At 39.9% G+C, this 15,667-nt stretch overlaps 1 protein-coding gene across 1 annotated transcript in view; it reads left to right on the top strand.

The window, feature by feature from the left end:
• The window catches only part of ncaph (non-SMC condensin I complex, subunit H), a 28,185-nt gene that overhangs the window by 2,279 nt on the left and 10,239 nt on the right, over positions 1-15,667 (top strand). The gene's annotated exons all lie outside the window — the stretch shown is intronic.

Below are 15,667 nucleotides of genomic sequence, written 5' to 3'. Positions count from 1 at the left end.
TTGATATCCTATCAATTAGCCGGCATCATTTCAGTCATGTCAGTGTGTGTTTATTTCCTAGAGACCAATCTGCTCTCCATACTGTGTCTGCCTGTCACTCACAATTGTGTTCTACAAAAACAAAGACAAAAAAGGATTAAAGAAAAGCTTGCTTCGTTGCTTTGTGTGTACGTTTAAAAAAAAAAGTAAATTCCTGAGGTCCCAATCGATTATCAATGTCAGTTTGGCTAATGTCAAGGTTGGACAATTCCTCATCTCACAGTTTTACATGCAGTGCCAGCATTTAGTGCAGGTGATGCAGCTTATTTTTGCCTACATTTGGTTAAAGGCAGATACTTACAAATGGGGTGAGAGAGGGGGGGGGGGGGGGGTATGGCAGGCAGCAACTTCCGGCCATCCTTGCATTCGTTCTAATGGCCAACAGGCGGCGACGCTTCTGGTTGTAAAAAGAAGTGCGGTTGCAAAGAAGTCCATGAGAATATGACCCTAGTTCTTACTTGATTCATTATCTCAGTAAATATTGTAAACATGAGTTTATGATCTCAAGCTCTATTTCAAGTCTTCTTCAATATTACATGATGTTTATTTTGTAAATTATGGTCCCATTTATAGTAGAATAGACAATAAATCAGGGTTATGCTTTAGGGCGTAGGTTGTCTGCTCTAGATGCTTGTTCTACATTTGAGCTTTGCTCCTGGTGTTTAGCTTTCCTCATTTTTGGGATTGTTTCCTGTTACCTGCCAGTTTTTTGGACTTCCCGTAACTTATAGCTGAATATAGACTCCTTTTTTCGCGTATCTATAACCAATATATTACAAGATACTTACTCATAATTATATTTTGGTATATTATGATTATGGAAAACTGTTGAAGAATTGCTATTTCATGGTCATGAAAAACTTTGATAATTATGAGACACTTTCTCATATGGCAGAAATGGCACACCCACCAAAACACACACAATATTTGTTTACAAATTTATAGATACATGAATGTGAAAAGTCAAATGACCTTCGTGTTAGTCTTTTAATTAAATCTGCAAGCAGTTAGTCTCATTTCTGAGATTTACAGAGAGCTTTGGCAGCGGTGGTGGCGTTAGTCTGAGATCAGCAAGCTTATAAATATGTGAGCAATGCTGAAATCAAGTTATTATTCTAATAAAGTAAAATATTCATCAGGCTGCAATGAACAAACTTTGAAGAAAATTAAAACGATAATGATTGACTTAGAAAGAAAAGACAAAACTGTGTATTTTTTTTAAAATACCACCCATCACTGAGTTGATGCAGACAGGTGTCTTCATATATTCAAGCTGCATGCCCACTCTTTTGTCTGCCATCTTTGGCATTCAGAAGAATACAAGCTGATGCTATTTTCTCTTGCCCACCACAATCTTCTTTTATACCTGCACAAAGCTGCTCCTGCTTTTTAGAGGCAGAGCATTTTTCATGCAAAGGTGACCTTTGCATATTGTAAGCCTTATTAATTAACCAGCAGGTTGTGCAATCAACCACAAATGCCATTTCTCCTCCAATAGCTTATCGATCCTCCCTTGAACATATGTATTCATAAAGGGTAGAGGTACGTACAGTACATGTCAAAGGCTTATTGTTTCCTAATCCACAGCAGTTGCTACCCACCAAAAGTTGAAATTGTTCATGTAAGATGTCAGGTATTCATTCTGTGACTGGTTCTGGTCTGGTGTTCACAGACAGCTGATGTTGTCTGTTTCCAGTGTTCAGTAGCTGCTTCTTTTGCGTGCTGATGCCGGTTTTGTTTTTATCTCCACTTCAGGTCTTAGATGGCACCTCAGTGTAAGCTATGTCGGGGCTAGTTTCCAGGTGCCAATGGCCCACCGATAGCCCATGGGCCAAGCGGGGCTCGAGTCAAGGGTCATATGCAGGGCGTACCTGACTTTAGGCGTAGAGACGGGTGCAGCAGAGATGTCAGCACAGCAGCTTGACAGTATTGGTAAAACATATCATATGCATATCCTCTGCTCACTATCTGAGCGGAGTATAAATATATCAGCAGTTATATAATGTGTAAACTGCTTATTAACGCAGACGAGCTTTATCTGGGAAACACCTTGTTTATTCACTTTACATGGAGCCAATTATTATGTTAAATCATGTTCTCTGAATGAGTTAGTTTCTGTTTGAGTCGTGAGAAATCATGAATTATCTTTTAGAAGTAGCAAACGTAGATTACCAGTAAAACTCGTTAACATGTTAACGGGGGTTGTTCCCCATCAGTCATTGAAAATGTAAATTAACTTATCAAACTGACTTTTTACAATCCACTCAGTTCTTCTGTACAATTTGAATTCAAATCACAAAGCAGAACTCTGATTTAATGTAATCACATGTTGTAAAAATTGGATGGGCGTGCTGACTGGTGATGTTTCGGGATGTCAAGCAGTACTGTCACACATCTTACTTTGGTTTATTTAACTTTGTTCACAGAAGAGCTGTTAGAGTCAAATATCAGCCGAAATGAAAAGCCTTTCTTCAGGAATCATACAAAGTCATATGTTGTGATTTAAGAACATCCCAGATCTAGTAAATTGAGCAATATGTTAATAGTGTCTGTAAAAAAGTAAGGCTCGTAAGGACATCGCCATTAAAATCAAGATGAAATGAAAAATGCCTTTTTGATCCCTCTTACAACTGCTCAAATAGTCTGTTTCACTGGGGATTATGTCACAGTGACGAATCTAAAGACGCTCTAACCTCCGTTTCACTGGGACTTTAACACCAGCTGGCCCAAAGATGGCTCTTACTGGCAATGGCACGATAGTGGAAAAGCAGCTATTCAGTCTCTTCTCCGGGGTACATGCAGTTTCACCAATTTAGTGTTCTCCTTAGCTATTCCAGACAAAGGTTTTGTACGGTCATGTGACGGTAACTGAGTCAATACCATGCTCTGATGACAACCGTGAGATGTGGTTGAAAGCTCTGTGAAAAGCTATTAAGTGAGCTTTTAGTTCAGCTAATTTGTCAAACAAAAAATGTTTTAAATATAATCACAAAATCTCATTATAATTAATTGCGGTGACGGCTTCCTTTTACCTTTATTGTTTTAAATTGATAAATTTCCCATTAAATATGTATAAACCTCCTCCCCTCTAATAATTGTATTCAGTCCCTAACATTGCACCTGTATTTGGTGGGCTTAGGTCCATTGAGCTGTTTGCTTGTGATCAGAATACTATTAATACTCCAAGAAGAAAATCCAGGTGATGCTGTGACATCATCATTATTATGCATTGTTAGCTGAAAGCAGCTCAGGAGTGTTGTAGGAAAATAGAAATAATGAAATGTCTCATTGATTTTTTTATCAGAGGGCATGTTGCCAGCTTCTTCTCTTGGCAATGATGGCAGCTGCACTTTGATGATAAAATGCATGCAAATGTACCACGGATCAGTAAAACAGCAAACAAAGTGTGAAAGCAGAGCAGCTGGGTGAGGGGCTAGGGGCACACAAACTTGGCAAAATGATTTTCATTTCCTAAATTGGTTCCTCAAACAGAGTGAGATTACATCAATTGTAAATACACGATCATCTTAACAATAGGACGGCAGTATCTGTTATACATGCGCACATATTTAAGCATATCGATGAGCAAAATCGTATGCAACTCACTTCAAGTGCAGACTGTGAACGTGTTTATTTTCAGTCTCTCCTATGCCACGGTGTTTCTCAGATATGTTTTTAGAAGGAGCTTGCTGATTTATATATTTCATCAATGGAAGTTCATGGAAGTTCTTGTGTGTGAAAAACCCCAAACCTCTGTGCCACCTCTTGCTGTGGAATATGATTGTTTACACTTTGTAACAACTTACAGAAATTCAGAAACTTTTCCTCCAGGTGTTTCAAGTGTGATAGGAAATGTAGTTGTGCTAGTACATTTATACTGTGATTTAGTTTATGTGCTTTACTCACTAACAAAACTATATGTGTGACATATGATTGTGTACCTAAGAGAGTGGTAACAGGACCATATGGGGTATCTCTGTCTTTGCTTTGATAAGGGGAAGTAACCAAATGGGGGTTGCAGTTTAAACAGAGAATGTTTTGGGTGTGAAGAACTCTTGGCTCATCCTCTGCGGACTGTGTTGCAGTCAGTATGACGGTGAGGCCTTCTCTGGCCAGAGAATAAATACTTGAAAGACAAACTTCTTTCCTCAATGTTTCTTGTTTCAGTATTCAGTATTATAGGACTCACTCGGTACTATTGAATCGTTTTTTTCCACCACACAAGTCATTGCAGGACATGTCACATCTGCTTAAACTCAGCAGATCTCTGGAGGGCAGAGCAGCCACTTTCCCCTGTATTTCTCATCAGTGCTGAATAGAAAGCACCACACTATCACCTCCAGTGATCTTATCATGGTGCCGTTTACTCTCCATGGTATTGACTGCACCGGTGGTTATGACTACAACGGTTTGCTTGTTAGGGTATTACAAAGAGCGTCGGGCGGTGAACAACTTCCAAACACACACACACACACACACACACACCACCCCCCGAATCGAGATGTCACCAAAGCGCTGCCAGTCATTATGCTGAAGTTAATTGCCACAGCTCTGCAGGCCTTTGCTTAATGAGAGGAGGCTCTGCGGGTTCACATGGAGCGCCAGGTCTGCTGACCAGGTGGGGAAAAAGCCTATTAAACACTGATGGAGGCAGCCCACATGGAGCGCCAGGTCAGCTGACTAGTGGGGGGAAAGTCTATTAAAAACACTGACGGAGGCGACAGGGTGGAGGTTCATGCATTCTTTTACGGACACACTGTAAATGTGTCATGGATGTGATGTGGGAAGGAGATCCTGGGGAGGTACATAGAAGGCAACAATCATCTGTTTAAATTAGCCATGTCTGTCGTAATATAAAGAAAAATTGCAGGTTTTTACAACCTGGATCATCTTGCCTATCAGTTAGGATTACATTTTATTCATTAAGTTAATTGCTGTGATCTGGGGACACAAGCAGTTTGGCAAAGCTGAAAACAAATTATATATTATTTAGGTATAGACCATCATTATTCTTTCCAGTAGAGAGATCCTGATGGATTCTTTCTGGACACATGTGTTTTAGACAAATCTGTCTTTCTGTCTTTATTGATCTTCTGTCTATCGATATTTCAGGTTTAAGCTGAATCTCCACACATTTTATATTGTCATGCATATTAAACCGTCTCCAGCTTTAAGAGGATGCCACATTCTGCAGTTTACAGTAAACAAGTGCCTCTGATTGCAAGAACACCTCAAAATAAGCACTAATAGAAAGTGAAAAGAAGACAACAGCTTGCTGCAGATTAGCACAAAATCATACATCCTTTAAGGTTAAACTACATCATGTGGTATTTTCCTAATCTGATTGGATTTCAGCATTTTTTTATTCTAATTTTAAAAATATATACAGTTCATGGTTTTAAAAAGATTACAGCTGTACCCTCTGGACCCTCTTGAGCATGACTTAAGCTCACCTTGACTAACTGTCTCATTGCTCCACAATAAAGCTTACAATTCTGTGTCAGTGATCAGGCAGTCTCTCTCTCTCCCCTGTTTTCCACCTTTTTGGTTTGTTTAGTTTCGTGGCATTTGGTTTGATTTGATCGTCTTCTCTTTTACTGAAGTAAAAAGTTACAACTCAAGAGCTGGACAATATAATAGGAGTACATATTAACATCATTTTCTCCATGTTAGGATGGATTTTTATTTCAAGGCGAATTTTGATTTTGAAAAGTTCTAACAGTGAAGGACTAATCAAGATGTACACATTTTTTGCAGTGCACTTCTCAAGAGAACGTCACACAGGCTATGAAATGCAGTGCCTGTTAATTACATCGGTGCTCTCCGAAGGCAAGATTAAAGCACACAGAGCACAGGAAATGTTGACGCAATTAACTTGAGGTCCAGCAGCTAACATGAGCTGAGTGATGGAGAGTCAGGGCCACAGCGCATCCAAATGTAAACCCCACAGAAAGGCAGCAGCACAAAGCTTACTTCAATTGACCCCTTTATGACCGGAGATGGATTTGGTTGTTGAGTCAGTCTGTGAGCGGACACATAGCAATCCATCCAGTCATTTGGTGTAGTTAAAAGGAAAACGGGATCAAGAGCGTTTCAGAGGATGTAAAGTCAGTAAACTGGACAGATGGACTCAAGGACTCAAAGGTGGCTTGACCTTGTTCACTGGAAAAACACAGGTTGAACCAATCCCACAAGTCAAGTCAATTACATTTTTATAGCCCAATATGTCAATTACCTTAGCATAAATTTGCCTCATGGGGGCTTTACAGTCTGTACAGCATCCAACATCTTCTGTCTTTAGACCCTTGACTCGGATAATGAAAACTCCCCAAAATTGAAGAAATTAGCCAGAGACCTGAGCATGAATATATAACATGTGACGACTTGCAAAGATGAAGATAGAATATGCTACAATGCAGATCTCTTGATTGTCTTTTGATTGGGACATCATATCTGGGGCTTTGGTTCTCATAATCTCTCTGTGGACTGTGTAGAGTTAGGTGGTAACTGGAGTCAGACAGACGGAGGCCTGGGATGAGTTTTGCCAGAATGAACTGACAACTAGCCTCAACATCTATCATTATTAGCTTTGCCTGCATCTTATGATTAGCGCTTGTCCATCTCATCTGATCTCTCTGACTTCTGCTTCCTGGCAAATGTTAGACAAACGCATAAACATAAAGTTGGTAGTGGTTTTCATCTATTGTGCGTAGTTTTTGGATTAAGGTATAAGGCCATATCAAAGATAAAACTAAAATTACAGCTGCATGCCACATTGATTGGGCCCTCGTACCCTTGCGCATGTCGAGGGTACTTTCTGGACGCTGGTTGATGCCACCTTGCACTTCCTTGACCATCGGTTGTTGACCACATATTGACGTCAATACAACTGCTAGACTACTTTAATAATTATGGCACTAAATCATAGCGCAAGTTAGACATTATTTTGATGTTCCGGACCTTTGCATGAGGAAATTCTCTCTAACTGGACCTCGTTGAATTTTAATTGAATACCCCTGAGTTAGACGTTTATTTCCCATGTGGAGTGTGTGACGTTGGAAATTATGTATTGCAAATATTCCAACACTTCCTGTATCCACTATGTTGCACAAGAGAACACGCGCAAACATGCATTATGTTGCTCTGTATCAGGTGTAGACCACATCATGTAAATGTCATGTAAATCAGATATATACATCACAGCTGATTTCCTTTCGCCAGTAGGTGGCACTTTGACTATGAGTGAAAATAGGCTTGTCGACATGCTCAGGCTATGATTTTCATCAAGCACGGCAAGTTTGGGACAGATTTGAGCAAGTCCAGTGGAGTTACATCCGACTGGTGGGGAGTCATGTAAAATGGCAGCCACGCCACGACTACACTATTCCATCTGACCCGACGTTGCTGGTGCTCGGGCCCTAATAATAAGAATAATTGGTGAGGGTTGTGAGATTTTCAATGTAATGACGTTCATAAGAGCAATTTTTTTCACAATACCGCATTGAAGATCATTGAAGATCTAACCCAATTGCTTTTCCAGTGTGTTTAATATAAACAACCAAATTCAAAAGTAATCACATTATTTAGCTGACACCAATGAAACTCTTATGCTTTCATTGCAGTTTTTTGCAGGATTATCAAAATGAAATATCGGTGTAGCACATCCTTTTGGAGAGATCAATGAATGAGACACGAAATGAACCACAACCCAATTGTATGATGTTCCATCATACAAGACTTCGTTTCATGGTGGGGGGGTCAATACAGATAGCCTATAATTCAGTCCCAGACAGAAGAAGGTGATAAAAGCCTCTCCCAAGGGTTGAAGATAGCCTCTGTGACAAGGAGGGAGAAAAAGGGCACTTGATGGATAATGATTTTGCTTTCGCAAAGCCTGCTTAAATGTCAGAAGGGAGGGGCGTAATATTCTCTAATTAATAACAGGAGCATAATATGTATATGAAAAAATAAATAAATTCTGCTGTCTGCTTTTTGCCACATTCATCCTCAGCACTCTCACCACGAGCTTGTAAAACAGCAACCACCAATAAGATTGCAAGATCGGTTTGATATTTTTGTCTGCTAGCCAGCACCGGGGCTGCAAACTTACATACATTTGATTATATTCTGGGGAGAGACTCCACCTCTGGAATCAAAGAGCACTGGAAAATGTCCCTTTTGCCATCATAGGAAAGGTTAGTAAACTCATCAACACGGAAAAGATGCCAGCTGCAGAGCGTAGGGGGAGGTGGATATTTCAGCGAGCATTATGAGGTCCTACAGCTGTCTGCGTCTGCTAGTGAGCCTTACAATCAATGGGGAAAGAGTGATTGACACAAATTGCACCCTGATTCTAGCAGCGACAACGAGAGATGCATAATATTTTTCCTTCTCATTGAGCGACCCTGAAATGGTTCAATTGATCCTGCATGTGTGTAGTATAATTATAATATCTCGCCAACCTAAACATGGAGCACATTCAAAGTATGACACATGGTCTGTATTTTTTATGAAGGGAAATAAGAGAGCAAATGCTAAGATAGCAAATGCTATCTGAACCTGGTCTGACTGCAGACTGGACATGATGAGTGGTATTTGGTATACATTTTTTGAATTATTTGCATGCTCCAAACAGAAAACAGAAAATGTTACTTCAGGACGTCATGAATGTCATATATGCTTAAGTCTATAGACTAATCCTGTTTGTATCAAACAAAGCTTTACTATAGGGAATGTTAGACCCAAATGTAGGAAAAGTTTGACATTTTCGGAAATTATTGTTAATGAGAGTTAGGAAGATTGATACCACTCTTGTATCGGACAGCTGGTGGTTAACCTATAAAGACTGGAAACAAGACTACGTCAGCACCTTTAAAGCTCACTAATTGTTGTTTAATCGGTACAGAAACTCCATTTGTCGCATCAAAGAGAAATAACTCTGACTTGAAGTATGTGTGCGAACAAAATCCAAAACCACCTTTTAGAGTTTATAGACTTCTTATTTTATGATAAGTCACATTTCAGGATTTGGCATGCATTATGCACAAAAGGTGGGTTTATTTTGCTTGGCCCTTATCATCTTCTGGGAGGCCGTCTGCACAAAATACCAGATACATGAAAATGCATTTCATTGCTATGCAATATGTTTTTTTAGTCCAACCTAGGCATCACGTAGTTCAGTTTTCACCCATGGGGATTCAAACTTCATCTTTTCCCTTGAGGAAACCAAGTATGAATCGCAGGAATGCAGCTGAAACTGTTTTTCATGACAAATACTGATTGAAACTTCTGTGTCTATATAAAAGCAGACCTCTTCTGCAAACTGTAGCGACAGGACTTCAACCACAAAAAAAGCTGTTTCCTTGAACATATTTCGCTGACACAATTATAACAAGCGCATTACAAGCGTGCCCTGCTCCCGATTGGCATCTTCGCTTGGTTGATTATTTTCATTTAATTTATTGTGCTCTCCTCCGTCCTCTGTTTGCTTCCCCTCCCCACGATCCTATCTGTCCTCAAAGGGCCAAAAGATTAGCACATCACAACCATGATGGGAAAGAGCATGCTGGGAGTCACATCTGTACAATTGACCCTTTGCTAAGCCCCGCCCCCCACTGCTACTCCATTAAGCTGTTAGAGCTATATGTAGCCCACACTGCATGAACGGCACACCCTATATAAACATTATCAAATTTTTTGAAATCCAGGATGTCAAACTGTTGCAGTAGTGAAAACAGAATAAGAAAAGGATAAAGAAAGAAGCTAAAGCCTTCAAATCACAGTGTGAAGGTCAACCACCACATCACCTGACAATCGAGACAGAAGACAATGAAATTAAGGAACAACATTGTTCATATGAAGCTGGTTAGGTCTTTATTCACTGTTACAATCATTTAAAAGCAAAAGCAGCATGTGTATATATTCAGTAGTGTAGCATAGACGTTAGCATAGTTAAATAACATACTAACGTACTCTGCTAATGTTAGCTCCACAGGTTTTTTACGTAGAAATGTAACGTTTTAGAAACGTATATCTCCTTTCGTCACTATTACACAACGTTTAACCATGACTAGTTTGAAATCCACAAAACCAGTCCGAAAATTGCAAAAAAGGATGAATGGTATAAAAGTCCTGAGCAGGCTTGTAACAGTTCCTTTGGTGAGAGGCTGCACACAAACCTGTTGTACTGCTCTCTCTGTCTCTGCATCATTACATCCAAGACAGTGGGCTCCTCTTCATCTCCCTCCTTCCTCCTCTGATGGGAAATTGAGGGTGCTTCTTCACGGGAAATGGAATGGTTTTTCATTTATGTTGCTCTGTTGCCTGGGAACTAAACATCCCCTCTATTACACACTGCATTGATGTGAAGGCTTCTATACGACATGTAATTTGCCTTCATTTTATTTTACGTTTGAAGCTTTTTTCTGTTGTGGAAATTTATCATATTGTTCTTTTAGTTATAACTTGTGTCGCTTAAACCTGCATATACCACCCTAACCCTCTTCCCACGAAAAGGCTGGGAACCTGGCCTTGGCGGGTGCAGCGGCCAACAACATCTGCGAGGGGGAGGGTGAAGGGATTTCTTTCCACCACATTTTCAATATCTCGTTTTCTGAGTGATATAGGCAACAATTGAACAAGCCTGATTCTCTGGTTAACATCAAAGTACAGGCACAATTTCAAGCATAAGCGAGGATGGAGGTGCAACAATATGTGCAACAAATAATATCATTAACCCAAGTAGCATGGCCTGGTTTAAAGATCTTTGCGGTGCACAGAGAAGAGTCATTGATTCTAACTGCACGGCTGTCTTAAAAATCGACCACGCTGAAAGTCAGACAGGATCTGACAGGATGTTCTGAGTGATCAGCCACGGGCAAATCCATAAAGCAGCATCATGGGTTGGACAGTAAATAGACCCACGTCAGTATTGCTTATGACAATTATTTTTACATTTAATCAGTAGATCGCGCAAATCAAATCAATATTTTGACTACCGCCACCTGCTTTCCTGATATGAGCCATCAGTATTCATGGTATCACTCTTGGGTTATTCAAATGTTGGTGATGAAGCTCTATGGGGGTCATTACATTACAGCGCGTGCTCAATACGTTTTCAACCTCCCCATCGTTATACAGCAAAAAATATTTAAAGGATGTTATGAATTTCCTAGAAGTCATTTAATATTTTATGGATTAAGGCTGCCTCCCAACTAAACACTGCATAAATACTAATGTGGAAATATATTGCAGATATGAGTGTTTGCTCACATCTGAGTCCGTGTGTGTCCATGTGTCAGTAGTGTGGGTCTCTGTAAGTGTGTATGTGTGACAGACATGATGGCTCAAAAAAAAGAATTCTCTGTTACACATATTTCTATCTCTCCACAGCTCAACCAACCTTCCTCAGTTGGCTATTCGGCAATCCCGGGCCTACAGAATGTACAGCCACAGACACAGTGGAGTTCAGGGAATTAGCAGCTCTCTCCCAGAGAGCCATAGCGTTCCCAGAGGCATCAGCAGCCTCTCTCTTAAGTGCAATACACATGAAATAGAGAAAAAGGTACAGTGGGGGTGTGCTGGGAAGACCATCTGAAATACTCTGTGAGTTTAGTTTGTCGTATGTATAGTATGCAAATGTACACGTCCAGCAGTCACAGAGCATTCTCATTCATTTGAAGTCCTGAGGGAAATATCTGTTTCTAAAATGCTCAACAGTGTTCACTAGCTGGTCTCTAACTGTTGTGTCTGTCTGCTCTGTGGAGCTGGGAGAGTACAGTGATAATTCTCCATAGGTTTATCGCTACCAACGACCTCTTTCACACTTGCTGCTTTTCCACAGCGTCGACTCACTCTTTTTTGGTTTTCCGCCAGCAAAAGTTATTGGTCGCACCTCGGACTTTTTCCAAGCGAGCTGAGCTGATGCTAGAATGGAGTTCTTGTTCTTGTTCGAGAAGACTATTGGTTTCAAACAAATCAGGGATCGGCTCATCAAGACACCTGCTCCAAAGCGCCCCTGGTGGACTAATACCCTTAAGGGTATACCTTTAAAAAATTCTTACCACTTTTTGGTTTGTGACAGCAACTACCTTATCTTTATTCTTTTAGATGTGCTATTAAGTATTAATTGCTAGATCAAAAATCAATGTTTAAATCCAACATTTCCACCATTCTTTGTAAAAAAAGAGTTTTTTGTTCAAATAGTTGGACTTTTAGAAGGGCATGAGGCTGTTATTACCACAAAGTTGAGGAAAGTGAATACAAATACCTGAAGATTTAGTAAAATTAAGACATATTTTGCAATTCCATCTGGCTTTTATTATCATATCATCCGTGACACTCCCTCTCCTGACCCTATAGCGCATCTGACAACCCCAGCATGTTAAAACAAAGAGCCAACACTCTGTTCTTTGACCCCAGTCTCCTGCTTCAGTCTGCCCTTGTTTTAACAACCCTGTGTTCCCATTCACAATCACAGCACATCCCTGCTTTGTAATTTCGTTAAAAGCATTGGACCAGTATATCAGAATATCTCCTTCAATGACTTGGACCTCAGCCCGCCCTCGAACTCTGAGCTAACAAGAGTGCAGTGTCAGTGACTTAGTACTGAGTGGGAGTGTGCTTGTGGAAAAGACGAGTTTAACTAAAATATATGTGACATAACCATGGTTTATTGTTAAAAAAAATAACACGCAAGAAACGTTCAGTGTTGACAACTGTACAGTAAAAAGAATTAGGATTACAGAGAAGGCAGAGAAAGATGAGTAATTTAATAATTCTCATCATCTCCCATCAATGACCAGGCAGGGAAAATCAATCACATGGCCACGGCTGGTTAAAACAAGCGGAGGCTTCTGCTGAAGAGATGAATGCTTTTCATTTGTTTAGCACTGCTGCACGCTGACGTGAAAATGTGCATGCGTTTTCTTGTGTTTATGTGTGGTTTAAATCAAGGGCCTGCACATATCACACACACACACACACACACACACACACACACACACACTCTCTCATTTCGGTTTTAATGGCATAACTATATCACACTGAAGTGCTTCTCTTTGGAAGCATTAGAGATTCCACAGCACGCATCCACATCCACAGTGGGTTTACCTGTGTTACAGTTAAAAGCACAACCATGGCCAAATATTACAACAGTCTTCCACCAGGAGATTGAAAGAGGGAATGGTATATTCTATATTACGGCATATAGAAAGGCATATGTTTCTGCTCTTGCTGGTCAGGGTGTATACACAGTAAAGCTTACACTAGTGTCGGAGTACAAATGAGGTTTGGGTTTAGTCATACAATACATAATTCAGGCCCAAGAGCTTTCAACAGAGACATCCATCAATCTCTTGCTTGGTTATACTGGACTTTGCGAAAAAAAAATTAGATGGCCGGTACAATGTGCGAAGACACATGACTTGAACAGAAGATCTGAGAGACTTGAGACTTTGTCACATGAGTAACTGACTCTATGTAAATTACTTTACAGTTCTATTACTTAAAAAAATATTGCTCATCAAGAACAATGACTATATTGGCACCTGGAGCAAGCGGTTCTCTTTGGGAAGTGGGCAGTTCAATGTAGATCCAAAGATGTCCAAGGCACTCATACATTTGTTTTGATAGTTATTATTTTTGCAAACATTAGCAGGGGCAGATTTGAGAGTTTGTCCTGGGTGATGAAATTTGAATTCACAGCAAACAGAGGATTTGCAACAGACCCAAATGCCACACCAGTGCTGTTGCATGCACTGTAACTTTCCAGAATAGAGCCTTATTTTTTACTGCCACCTAGTGAGCAGCTATTGTTCTTTTATTGTCATCTCGTCCACGTTGTTCTATTTTCAACATATATTCCAATTGCCTGGAAAATACATTTGTCATGGAATTAATTATTGTCAGAAAAATAAAAAAGGGAAAACAGGAGCAAATACACAGTATATCCACAATGGGCCACAGAAAACCATTTCATCAGGTTTGATTCCTAATTAGAGAGATAAATCGGGGCTTTATCGAGATATATCACTCTGTAATTATTTCGGCATGGTTCAGAAATGTATCTTTTCCACTTGCATAATAATCCATTATCTGTAATAGCTTATGCTATTCAGAGGCTGGGGGGGGGGGGGGGGGGGGAGCTGGAGCTGATACTTGTATGATAATCATTAACATAATTTCATGGACTTAAAGAATTTTTGAGGATCAGATCTGCAGATTTCCACTCTTTTATAATTCATGAAATGTATGAATTAGTGTGTTTCTTAGTTTTTCTCGGTGGCAGTTTTGATAGAACAAAGGGGACTGAGGTGGGAGGGATGCCTGTTTTGTTCTACTGTGAACTACAATATCAGTTTTGTTTTACTAAGTCACACACAAGTGCACTACCCTGCCTGATCTTGCAGGATTATAAGGAACACTGTTTCAGCAACGTTTTCCCATTGTCTCCCCATAACTGTCCTGATAATTGTGCTGGTGTTGGAACAGACCATTGAGACAGCAGGGCTCATGTGATTGTCAGTGATCATGACCCAGTTTATTGCAATCAAAAACATGAGCGCCAAAAAGAAGGGTGAAGTGTGCACGCAGATTACACCATTGTGTCATAGAAATACAATCTCTGTATGACGTGTTTATGAGAGCTATCGATGACTGATGTCACTAATTGTGTAAGTACAGCTCCAGCAACAACGCACATCGCTGCCTGGAGAAACAAGTGTTTATTTTCAGCCAAGCTACAACATTCAGCACACAAAAATATTTTATTGGGTGGTACGAAATACTGAGCAGAATCTAACTCAGATTGATGAAGTGTGAGAAGTGTAATTTAAAAAAAAAGAATCACACTATCAGAGAGCAAAAATATAAATAAAATACTCCAACACCTTCTTATAACAATAATATTCGGGTGCTATTCCTAATTGTATCTGTTTTGTAAAACGTTGTTTTTTTCCCCTGGCTCGGGAGTCATTCAAAAGAAACTTGAGTGGGCGTGGTTTAACGTAATGACGTTTGGTTGTGTTACGTAAACCGTTCGGCGCAAAAATTCAAACACTGAACAGGAAGAAAAACTACAGCTTGTTCTGTTCTCTGAATGCCGTATTACAGATAATAACGAGCCACAAGAAAGCCACATTGGATTGTAGACATTTCGAGGTATGTTGAGTGGACTAAGTAGGTTTTGTGGTAGAGCTTGTGTGTGTCAGTAAGTCAGTTAGCCAACAATGATGGTGAAAACACGTTCATATCAGCTAGCTAATGCTAACCTGAGCTACCGTTAAGGCACGTAAAGTTAGCGTAGGCATCAGCTTATAGAGCTGGGCAACGTTTGTTTTTGGGTTGTTTTGTTCGTGTTTAACATAGTTAAACAGCTTAGCTGTGTTAAGACAACATTTTGCTTTCTTATAAACGATATTAGCGCTAACGTAAATCACTTTTTAGCCAAGTTAACGTTATAACTCCACTTAAGTCCTTTTGTTTACGTGCGAGAGTCTGCCGTTCAAGCTAACGTTAAGTTGTCGCTAACGGTAACTTAAATTTAGAAAGGACGGGATTTAGCGAACGTAACGTTACTTAGATGGATCACACAAAACAACAAATTCTCAAAAAAACAAATATAAGTTAA

Source organism: Anarhichas minor, unplaced genomic scaffold, assembly GCF_050575085.1.
Source record: "Anarhichas minor isolate MPS153535 unplaced genomic scaffold, ASM5057508v1 ptg000030l, whole genome shotgun sequence".
Lineage (NCBI taxonomy): Eukaryota > Metazoa > Chordata > Actinopteri > Perciformes > Anarhichadidae > Anarhichas > Anarhichas minor.
Note: the sequence above shows the minus strand (reverse complement) of the source record. Positions and strands in the feature narration are given on the sequence as shown.